We start from the raw sequence: 12848 nt of genomic DNA, 5'->3' as shown, positions 1-12848 counted from the left end.
TAATTTCAAGTGACCGAAATTTTTTCCACTGTAAGCATCTTAACAAATGTATTTTCCTATAGCAATCATTCATGGTCCACTAAAATGTAACCTCTCAAGGCAGGAAATTTTGTTTATTTTTTTCCATGTAAAACAGCACCTATAACAGTGCCTGGTATGTAGAAAGGGATGGATGGATAAATGGATGAATGAATGAATGAATGAATGAATGGTGTCTAGATTGTTTGGGATCCTATTAAAGCAAATCTTGGGCTATTATATAAAAGCATTTCCCTCTTTTTAGTAAACATACAGACAAAAATGTGATTGATAACCGAACACAAAAAAATTGCAGATTCCATTTAAATTTAATGGTAATTGTATTTTTAAATCTTCCTTATTTTTCCAGCAAAAGCAAACAACCATGGCTAACCCAGGGCTTTGCATTCTCAGGTACTTGCGTCAACAACCTCTCGACTCACAAAGTACTACAGAAAATTGTGGCCAAAGGTCTCAGCTGTGAATTGAACTGAGGCTGGTGGGCTGGTCCTGAGTCTGTTGCCCTCTGACCCATTCCTTGTCTTCCCTGTTCAGCTCCAAGTGTCAGGGGAGCTGACCCTCATCTCTGTTAACCAGGCTTCTGGGGCTTCTAGCTTCCTGTAGGGCTTGGCTAAGGGGTAGAAGGGAGAAGCTAGAGTATTTCCCCTCTCTCTCCCTATCTTGATGGCAGTGGCTGTGACTCCTTCATGGCCCCAGGTCCTATAGAATGAGTCCACTGTGGCCTCAGCTTCTGCTGAGTGACTCTGGCCTGATCTCTGAAAACACCTTCTCTACCCTTTGTCTCCCCCCAACCCCTTCCCTGGGGAGAGAGGGTAGTGGCTTTCAGGTGATAATAATCTCTAAGTTACCTCACCATTCCCATTTGGCTTCTCAGGTCTTTCATCAGCTGCATATCAAATTCCCTGCATTACATTTACTGAAATTCTCAGAGTTGCTTCTCTTTTTCTGGTTGGATTCTGCCTAACATAGCTGAGTTAAAGTTTGTGGGGCTTATAATTTTATTCTTGCTTTTCTGGGCGCTCTGCAGGTGATTCTTACCTGGAGAATGCTTAAGACTCTCAGAGGGGATTGTTGAGGACACGCATGCTTGGGCACCACCTAGATGTATAGAATCTTGGGGCATGTGGTCCAGGCATGCTCAGCGTGGAGACACACCTCAGATGACTCCAGCGAGCTCCTCCTGACTTCACCATCACTGAATCCGTATCCAAAATCTTGGAAGGGGACCAGGAGAAATTTCTATTCCAAAATTGATTCACTAACCATATTTAGCAACTACCTGCAATCCCTTACATAAATGTAAATGTCAATGAAAGAACACTTGAAACACTAGCGCTAAACCTTCTGTGAAGGGATGAGCAAGACTGAACCTGTTGGGCATTAAGTGGTAATTACACAACCAATTATTTTGATGAGAGCTGGCTTTGAGTCTTACCTGGCATCTAACCTACAGTGGTACACCTGTGTTTTAATAGTATACTCAGATAATTTCATACGAGCAAGCATGCATAGGCCTGACTTTTTTTGTTCTTTTGTAGCATTAATGCACGAACATGGAAATACTCAAACAGTACAAAAGGGCATATGGTGGGTGACTCTTCAGCCTTTCCCAGCCCCTTAGTTTCCTTTTCAGGAAGCAACCACTGTTATCAGTTTCTTGGGCATTCTTCAAAACTTTCCTACATATATATAAAGGCATAATGTATATTCATAATGTATATTCTGTTTATTTTTTACTGAATTATACTATAATGTGAACAGATTCTACACCATGATTTTTTGCATAACAATATATCTTGGAAAATCTTGCTTGGAAGTGCATCTAGAGTTGCTTTATTGCTTTAGGAAGAGCTCAGTTTTCCACTGTATATAAACACATATACAAAAATTTACTTAAGCAACTCCCATTAGAGGGCATTTAGTTTATTTCCAGTTTTTTATTACTACAAACATTTGCAATGAATATCTATATTTATATCTGCATTTTTATCAGTACATGAGAGAATATATCTGTAAACTAATTTCTTTAAATAGAATTGCTAGGTCAAAGGGTGTGTGCATTTAACATTTTGTTGCTTTCCAACCGGGTTGTACCGCTTAGAGCTTCCACCAACAATTTATTAGAGCAATTTCTTTCAGCCTCACTCATGCAAAGTGCTGTCAAACTTCTGATCTTTGTCAATCTGATGGGGAAAAATTTTGCATTTCTTTAGTTATGATACAGGTTGAATTTAAGTAAACAAAATCAAACCCTTAACCCCCAAGTCCAACAGAATAAAAACAATACAGTTATAATCTTTGTAATTATTGACTCAGAAGAGGTTCAAATACAATGCAGAGAAGGCAAAGGAGACACTTTGTTCTGAAGTTTGAATGTCAAACAATTCATGCCAAAGTACAAGTTAGCTTGTTGCCCCCCATGTATTAAAAATTATAATATAATACTTTTGAGTGTGTGTCTTCAAGTGGTTTTAATAATAAGTTAAAAATGAAATTTAAATCAGACCTTTGCTGAGCTGTTGGAACACTCTCAGGACACTATGGTTTGAAAATCACTGATCTAATTCTCACTTTCCAGAGGAGAGACTGAAGCCCTTTCCTTTTCGTGGGAATCCAAACCTACTGGTGGAAATTTAAAAAAATTTTTTTGAAATCTTTTTTTGAGTACATTTAAAAAATACCTTTTCATTCTGAAATAGTTTTAAGACTCACAAGAAGTTACAAAAATAGTATGGATTTCTCGTATGCCCTTTGCCCAGCTCCATCCAATGAAAATCATACTTTTTCTTCCTTACTTAAAATAATTTATTTTATTTTATTTTTTATTATACATACATGTGGGTTACAAGGTTGATTTTCAATAATTATGTACAATGTGTGGTGGTTAGATCAGTACAGTTAGCTTATTCATCATTACAATACACAATCATTCTTTGTGTCCATTGACCAATTCCTCATTAGCCCCCTTCTTTTCCCTCCCCTCCCCTTTTCCATCCCTCGTTTTCTAAAAGTTCAACGTATTACTGTGATTGTTGTTTGTTTGTTTCTTTCTCTCTGTCTGTATTGTTCATTTGTTTATTTATGGATTCAGCTCCCAGTTATGAGTGAGAACATGTGGTATTTCTCTTTCTGTATCTGGATTATTTCACTTAGGATAATTTTCTCCAGGCAAAACATCATATTCTTCACGGGTTGAAAACAATCTTGAAATGTTGGTTACTTTTAAAAATGCTCTTTAACCGTGCAAATTCACAGCCATTTCAGAAGGCATCCATATCACAATTGTGTGGATAATCCAGATTTTCATTAAAATGTCCTGGGAAGGATTTTAGTTAGGTCCACACTGGCTGTTAAAACAGTAGTCCTCCAAATCCAAAGGCTCAAAGTCATAGAAAACTGTTCCTGGTTCTCAACAATCTGAGATGGTATTTCTGTTAGAGGTTCTCCTTCAAAGGCCTGGACCCCTTCCACCTTGTGGCTCTGCCATCCCCCAGAGCTGGGCCTGGAGAAGGCCCCTTGCTTCCTACAGGCCTCAGTCTAGAAGAAACACACCTACTTCCTGCTTAACTGCCATTGGCAGAATCTAGTCACCTGGTCCAGCGTGGCCTGAAGGGGGCAAGGCTGGGAAATGTGGTCCCTGGATGGGGAATATCTTTTCAGCTACAACCCCATGCTGGCGATGGGGCAAATTTTGGTGGACAGATAGTTGTCTATGCCACAGTAAAATGTTCGCTACTTTTGCTCAGATGTTTTATCATGAACGGATCTGTGGAGATCAGCTTTAATTCAGCCTACTATTATTTAGTTAACTGTTAACTCTAGATGCCTTTTTTTTTGGGTCTTTCTGGCATCCTCTTTCCTACTTCTGCTAACAGGACTACTTCTTTCATGAATTCCTTTTGGAAATGGCTCCCCCCTATTCCAGATAATGTTAATCACAGTCTTTGTCTCCATGGTCACAAAGGTGGTCATGTGACTCAGACATAGCCAGTATCTCCCACCACATTCAATTACTTGAAACCACTCCCAGATTCTGTGCCAGTATGTTTCATTCTGTTTCTCATCTGAAATTCTGTTTCCCACCTGATCTCCCAGGATCACTTCTACTCCTTCCACTTGAGCTCATGAATCCCCTTATGTGGGACCTCTTGCAGGATCTCCTAGGTTGACTTAGGATTCCCTCTCTAGATACCTAAGTATGGCTGTATTCTAGCACTTACTTCAGTGTTACTGTATTGGTTGATTTGTTGGCCTGTTTCAGTTAAGATGCCTTTGACTGCAAACATCTCACACTGAGTTTTTCTCATGTGTGCCTAAAGACACAGAAGCCTTCAGTCTTTCCTGTAGCTGGACAAGCCTGTGTTTATTGGAGCTTCTAGACTGGTTATATTGGTCAGGACTAGTTTTTGTCTGGGGCTGTGCTCAGCTTCAGTCTAACTATACCTAAAAATTTCCTTTCCTTTTGCCAGTGATTGGTCTACCAGTAGACATAATGGTTCTGCTCAATAAGGTATAGAGAAAACCTCCTGGAGGCTTCTGAGAAGGACTTTCCTTCCTGAAAAGAAAGGGGCATGTGAGAAGATGCCCTCTTCCCCACTTCCATCCTTTTCGGTCAGGCCATTGCCATGGGTGGACCTGGTTTCCAGGGCTGCAGCAGCTTACTTGTAGACATTGGGTGGCAACACTCATGAGGGAGCTGGGATGCCGAGGCCAGTGGAATAAAAGGAGAAAAAGAACCTGGGTTATTGCCGATAGTGTTGAGCCATTGAACCAACCCTGGGACTGTTTACTTTTTATTAAATATCATAGTGAATGTCCTTATGATTTAAACCAGTTCTCTTCAACTTTTTTCACATCAGGGCACGTGATGGAAATGATAATAATTGTACAGCACACTGGGATAAATGGCAGAAATTAGAGGTGTTGATATGGAGGTGGGTGAGAGAAATTAATCATATTTCTGTATGTTATTTCCTTAAAATATAAAAAGTAAATAGAAGGTTTTAGAAATAATTAAATAACGCATTTTTACAAAACTTCTAGTTAGAAAATGTCAGATATTTATGTTAGAAACTTGAGCTTGCTTCCATGGACACAACTTTTCTGTGTCAGATCTATGCTTAAAGTGCTGAATTCCTGCTCAGGCTTTTTAATGATGATCTTGTCACGTATTTGATAGGCACTATTAATGACAAGCTTTGTTTGCATAAGGAAGCTATATAAAGATGTAAAACTGTTTCTAAAACAATCCTTCAGAAATTTCGAACATTAACATTTTATTTAAAGTCTGTTTTGTGCTGCTATAACAGACAGAATGGGTAATTTATAAAGAACAGAAACTTATTTCCTCACAGTACTGGAGGTCGGGAAGTCTGACATTAAGGTGCTGGCATCTGGCAAGGGCCTTCTTGTGGTGTCACCCCATGTGGAAAGCAAAAGGACAAGAGGGAGCAAAAGAACAAAAGGGGGCCACCTTGCTTTGTAACTAACCCACTCCCATGATAAGGACATTAACCTGTTCATGAGGGCATAGCCCTCATGTTCCAATCACCTCCTAAAGGTCCCACCTCTCAACACTGCTGCATTGGGGATTAAATTTCCAACACATGAACTTTGAGGGACATATTCACACCATAGCAAAGGCTCTGAGAGCAAGTATCTCCTATTCTTTCATTGACAAATGCTGGAATTTCTTGTGATAATGCAAACGGCTTTCAAGCCCAATAAGACTTATGGATGGAGTATCGTATATTTCACAATAATGATGAAGCTCCTGCTGGCAGAACACTTAGGCATGGTTAGATCAATTCTGTGGGGGGTGGTGGGGAAAGGGCCTCAGCCATTCTCCCCTGACATCCACATTCAGCCCAGCGACAGTGACCAGGCTGCTGCTGGAAGTGCCCTGAGCTCCTGAGCTGGAGTAGGGGGGACTGATGGCCTCAGCCACGCCCACCCAACATCCACATCTATCCCAGCCGTGACCACCAGCCTGCTGCTGGAAGCGTCCTGGGCTTCTGAGCTTGGGTGGCATAGCTTCTTTGCCGAGGGCCTTAGCGATGTCCTCTTGACATCTGCATCCAGCCCAGCCATGACCCAGCCACTGCTGGAAGCCCGTGGACTCCTCTGCTGGAATGAGGGGGGTGCCATAGGCTTTGACCATGCCCTGCCCCTTCCTCATCCTCCCACCCTATCCTCCTCCCTCTTCCTCTCTCCCCCTCCACCCCAACTGCTCTGCAACAACATCCTGGAATGTAATAATAGTAATAATAATAATAATTAATAAATTAAAAATAAAAGAATTGCAAAAAAAAAAAGAATATAACAAACATACTGAATTAAAAAAAAAATCAATTCCCTGCAGCTAGCTTTAGTACACTAAAAGGGCATAGATGAGAAAATACAGAAGTAACTATGTCATATAAAGATAGAAATCAGGACAACTACCTGATAATGGACTGAGCAGGAGTTCTGGTCAGATCCCCAACCACTGCCATGTTGGTTTGGGCACTATGTTTCTTGCGCATTTGGAACACAAACCCCTACAGCAGCTGTATTGCCCCTTGACCACTGTTCCCAGCAGTGAGCCCTTCAACTGATGGCTAAACTGGATGTCCAGTGGTCAGAACACCTTTCTCACTACACTTGGAATATTGAGCACCATCTGTGCTTTTCAATGGAGGACCTAAATGAAGACTGATAGTGCTTTTGGGCATAGAGGTTTATAGTTGTAATTGTCAGGATTCTTTCAGTTGCTATATTAGTCAATTTTCTGTCACTCATAACAGAATACCTGAAACTGGGTAATTTATAAGGAAACAAAATTTATTTCTTACAGTTTTGGAGGCTGGGAAGTCTAAGGTTGAGGGGCACACCTGGTGAGGACCTTCTTGGTGGGGACTCTCTGCATAGTCTCGAGATCGTGCAGGGAATCATGTGGCAAGAGGGCTGAGTGTGTGTTAATGTGCTCACTTGCTCTCCTTATAAAGCCACTGGTGCCCCTTAATCAATGAATGGATTCATGGATTCAATCACCTCCCAAAGGCTCCACCTCTCAACACTGCCAACTGGGGATCCAGTTTCCACATGAACTTTGGAGGGGACGAACATTCACACTATAGCAGTTGCTAATGAGAGAAACCCAAATTTGAGCTGGCTTTAAACAAAGAAGGAAATTTATTACTGTAGCTTCAGAGGTGGCTTCAGGGATTGTATCATCAGGAATCGGTTCCTTCTCTCTTTCTTAGCCCCAATTTAGAAAAAAGAATATACTTTATCATGTTAAATTTTTAAAATTTAGTTTCAATTTTTATCTACGTTATAAAGGCACATAGTTTAAAGAATTGAATAATCTACACAGTTTGTTATGAAAAAGAGAGATCTCCTCACTTCAATTTTCTAAGCCTCAAAGGAGTTATAGTGTAATTATATTTAGACAAATAATCAGTGTTTACATTATGTAAATACTAGTCACAGCTGAGCTGTAGTATATTCTGATTACTTTTCCTTTTCTGCACAACTTTTTGTTTTCATTAGAGTTAAAACAATGTTCTTTTCTGTTTGTTTGCTTACTTTTCTATGTACTAATTCATCTGAATTATTCACCACTAGTTGTTTAAATCTCTTCTCAATGCATTCAAGCACATTACAATCTCTATTGATTTCACATTTTTAAAGAAGGTTCTTTAATGTAAATGTTTTAGTCCATTTTGTGTTGCTATAACAGAAATACCTGAGACTGGGCAATTTATAAAGAACGGAGGTTTATTTGGTTTATGATTCTGGGACAGCTGCATCTGGCACAGGCCTCAGGCTGCTTCTACTCATGGAGGAAAGTGGCAGGCAGCCGGTGGGTACAAGCAGATCACATGGTGAGAGGAAGCAAGAGAGAGAGAGGAGGTGCCAGGGTCCTATAAACAATCATCTCTCGTGGGAACTAATAGAGCGAGAACTCACTCATTAATCCCCCTCCCCCAGGGAGAGCATTAATCCATTCATGAGGGATCTGCCCCCATGACTCAATTGGTTTCCGACACTGCCATGTTGGGGATCAAATTTCCACATGAGTTTTGGAGGGGCAACACATCCAAACTCCATCAGTAAATTTGGGCAGCTGAGCAGTGATTGTCTTGGGATATTGTCTTCACCATTATCCTGGAAATTTCTTATGCTTCTTCCTCATGTCAGATCCCCTGGTTTTATGTCTTTGCTTTCTTGGTTTATTCCCTTTGGATGTATAATATTCCTATGACAAGGTACAAATAAGGTACACTTTAAGATTTAACGTGTATATCCTCATACTTCATTGATAATTTGCGTTTAAAATTCTAGGCTAGATGAAATATTACACAGCAGTAAAAAGGAATAAACTATTGACAGGCATGAAAAAACTTAGATGAATCTCAAAGACGTTATGTTGATAAGAAGAGCCAGTCTCAAAAGGTTACATACTGTATGATCCCATTTACGTGGCATCCTGCAAAAGACAAAACAACAGTGATGGAGAACAGATCGGTGGTTTCCACGGCTTAAAGGGAAAGGGAGCATTTGACCACAAAGGGACAACACGAGGGAGTTCTTTGGAGAGATGGAATTGTTCTTTGTTCTGACGGTGGTGGCAGTTCCTCAAATCTAAACATGTGTTAAAATTCACAGAACTGTACACTGAGAAAAAAAGTTATGTATATTATACATTTTTCAAAAAGCAAAAAAAGAAAAAAAGTCTAGGTTAAAAGCACAGTTGATGCTTAAGTTCTATAACGTCATCATGAATATTGAATTAGCAAATACTGAACCGTGGCTTTTAGAGGAAATATAGGGTTAGGTTTCCATGAACCCCTGGTGACAAGATTTTACCCACTAATCAGTACATAACCTTATTTTATGTGTGTTTCTATTTAAAGACACCTTATTTAATGTATATGTTGATTCATTAACATTAAGCTCATGGTCAGCAGCACTATATAGCTCAAGCTTGGATGAAGCTTATCTAACACACTAGTGTTCTCTGTAAGGCACATTGCAGCCTTCTAGCACTTAGGAACACTAGACACCACTTCAGCATTAAGCTTGGGGGTCATTTTAAATAGTAAACTCATGAACAAAAAGCACAAAAATACAAAAAAAAAAAATAATGTGGCACTGAATAGACTGTGAAGAGGGCACTCACCATATGAGAGCTGAAACAAGAAGGCAGAGCGTTGCCTAAATCAAACTCAGCTGGGAATGTGTACATCCGGCAACCCAAAATGTTTTTTCTGCTCTGTGCATGTCTGTGAATGAGCCAGGAATATTGGTTTTGGGGTTGCAATAAATTTTAGTGAGTAGGAAAATTCACAAATACTGAACCTGTGAGTAATGAGAACCACCGAAGTTGTTTCTCAGAAATTTGAAGGTATTACTCCATCGTCCCGAGTTTCTCTTGTTGCTGATGCTGTGAGTCTGTCTGATGCTATTCTCATTGCTGTACATTTAGATGAAAACTGCCAGGGAGGGAGAAGTGTGTTAATGGAGATAAACACATCCCTCCTTCTCTGACACTGTATTAGAAGCAAGTTGGTGTCACAGTTTCCATCTCCCATCCTGTGATTGTCAGAAGTTCGTAACCCCTGCCCTCAAATATGTTCATGTCGTAATCCCAGGAACCTATGAATATGTTACCTTACATAGTAAACGGTACTTTGCAGATGTGATAAAATAAAGGATCTTGAAATGGGGAGATCATCCTGGATTATCTGGAGGGGGGCAACGTTATCACAAGGGTCCTTATAAATGAAAGAGAGGGGTAACGCCCTACCAGCCAGCTGCAAAAGAGGGAGGTGGGAGGTTCTGGGTCAAAGATGTGATGACAGAACAGAAGCAGAGGAGAGAGAGGAAGAGAGAAAAAGAGAGAAATTGAAGTTGCTATGCTGCTGGCTTTGAAGATGGAGGAAGGGGTCATGAGCCAAGAAATGCAGACAGCCTCTAGAACCTGGGAAAGGCAAGGAAACAAATTCTCCCCTAGAGCCTGTAGAAGGAATGCAGCCCTCCCAACACCTTGATTTTAGGACTTATGACCTCCAGGACTGTAAGATAATCAGCCACTCACTATTTTTTTTTTTTTTGTCTTTTTGTGAGACTGGCCGCACCGCACTCAGCCAGTGAGTGCACCGCCCATCCCTATATAGGATCCGAACCCGCAGCCGGAGCGCTGCTGCGTCCAGCGCCGCAATCTCCCGAGTGCGCCACGGGCTCGGCCCAGCCACTCAGTATTTAAAGCCACTAAATTTGTGGTAATTTGCCATAGCAGCAGTTGAAAACAAATACACACCTATTTGCACATTCATTTCAATATTCCTGATCTGTGAATGTGGATGTGTCTGTTCTTTGCAGTCTCCTTTGAACTCATTGTACAACTCTAGAAGGAACCGGCATTGCTAAAGCCTTGAATTTAGCCCAGTGAGACTGATTTTGGACTTCTGACTTCCAGAGCTATAAGATAATACATTTATGTTGCTTCCAGCCACTAAGTTTGTGGTAAATTGTTAACAGCAGCAAGAGGAAAGTAATATTTCTCTCTGACTTGGGGCACAAAGAGAATTTTAGTACCAGTGCCTGAAATGAAAAGGTTGGTGTGGAGAAGTGTTTGAATAATTCACTTAATAAATAACTCAGAGTGAAGCCCACAGCCCGAATTAAAGTAAGCTTTTATTGTATCAGGGTCACCTATATGGGTTTTGAGATGTGTTTGAGTCCCCAAACTCCTATTAATGTAACAGAAATTCAACTAAAAGGGTGAGAAACAGAGATCCTGTTGGGTCAGCATTTATGTCTGACCACATACATTAAATATCTTACGACCTCCTGTAGTCACAGGAAATACAGTTGGTGTTAATGAGGCCATCTCCAGGAAGTGTCAAAGACAGAGCAGATTTTAGTCTCTTTTCCAATGTTGCAAAGAAGACTTTGTGGTTGAGGCATCACAACTGACTCTGTTTGATTTTTACCGGAGATTTTGCTGTTCGCTTCATTTTTATTTTTTGGCCGATGTAATGTATATTTTTTCCAAAAACTTATTCATCACTTGAAGGTGTCATTACTATTTAGTTCTGTGTCCTGCATATTTGGCTCAAGTTAAGGAAAAAAAAAAAAAAAAAAAAAAAAAGGGTGAATAGCTGACTAGGCCTAGGGGGAAAAGGAAAAAGAAAAGTCAAAAGAATTGACCAGTAGAAGATTCCAGTTAGGCCTCACAGCAGCTCATTTCCGGCATGTTTCATATATTTCTTTCTTTTTTTTTTTTTTCTTAATGGACTCCTAGTTCGGCAATGCTTAAAGTGACACACATGTGACTTAGTTTAGGACTCAACTTCTGTTGTGGGTTGAATTATGGCCTCCCAAAAGATATGTTGAGTTCTCAACCTCTGGTACCTGTGAATGTGACCTTGTTTGGAAATCAGGTCTTTGCAGATGCAATTGAGATGTAAGCTAAGATGAGGTCATACTGGAGCAGGGGGGCCACTTAATCCAATATGACTGGTGTCTTTATAAGAAGAGGAGAAAAGACAGACAGACACACACATGAGATCAATGCTTTGTGAAGACAGAGGCAGAGATTGGAGTGATGCAGCTATAAGCCAAGGAACATCAAATATCTCCAGCACCACAAAAAGCTAAGAGAAAGTCATGCAACAGATTCTTTCCTCTAACCTGAGGACAGCCCTGCTGACACCTTGATGTTAGACTTCTGGCTTCGAGAACTAAGAGAAAATACATTTCTGTTGTTTTAAACTACACAGTTAGTGGTACTTTGTTACAGCAGCCTTAAGAAAGTAATAGTTTCTCAACCTTGGTACTACTGACTTGGGGACTGGATAATTCCTTGTTGTGGGGGGCTGTATTGTGCATTGCAGAATGCTTAGCCACAACCATGGTCTCTACTGATTGATGCCAGTAGGACCCACCCACTGGTGACAACTAAAAATGACTGAAGACATTGTCAAATGTTCCCTAAGGGGCAAAATTGCCCTTGGTTGAGAAACACTGGTTTATGGTTTAAGAATCTTTTGTCTATTGAAATAGTGGAGGTGTAGCCAGAATTGCTGATTATAATCAACCTTGTAACAATTCTCTTAAAGAAACCACTTCTAGTTCTGACTGCTCTGTGAAATATTTATTTCTCAAGCAATATCCTCAAGTTCCATACTTTCCCCTGGCAAGTTTTTCTCCCTTTCCCCTCGAAGTTGGTGGATTTAGGTTGTCTGTGTTTCTACCCCACAGAATACCCAGAGGGGGGATGTGCTTTAGTGCTTAGAACACCATCTACCTCTGCATGGCTGCAGACTGCCTGCCTAGCATCATCCCACGTGGTGCAATTTGGTAAAAGTGCAAATTTATGGGCACAGAATATTGGATCAGAATATGTGAGGAGGGCCCCCGAATATGCATTTCCAATAACCTCCTTAACTGACTCTAATGTACCCTAAGTTTGTGTCATAATGTCTTAGAAAAACTGAAACATTAATTTCTTCATGGTTCAGTCAGGGTAGGTGTTATGTTTTTAGAAATTTCTCCATTTCTTCAAATTACCCAATTTGTTGTATAATTGTTCATAGTACTGTCTTAAAATCCTTTTGATTTTTATTTGAGTTTTTTTTTCTTAGTCTAGCTAAGATTTGTCAATTTTGGGGCCAGCCCGTGGCTCACTCGGGAGAGTGTGGTGCTGATAACACCAAGGCCACGGGTTCGGATCCTATATAGGGATGGCCGGTTCGCTCACTGGCTGAGCGTGGTGCTGACAACACCAAGTCAAGGGTTAAGATCCCCTTACCGGTCAT

The sequence above is a fragment of the Galeopterus variegatus genome, unplaced genomic scaffold (genome assembly GCF_000696425.1).
Source record: "Galeopterus variegatus unplaced genomic scaffold, G_variegatus-3.0.2 Scaffold9372, whole genome shotgun sequence".
NCBI classification, from domain to species: domain Eukaryota; kingdom Metazoa; phylum Chordata; class Mammalia; order Dermoptera; family Cynocephalidae; genus Galeopterus; species Galeopterus variegatus.
Note: the sequence above shows the minus strand (reverse complement) of the source record.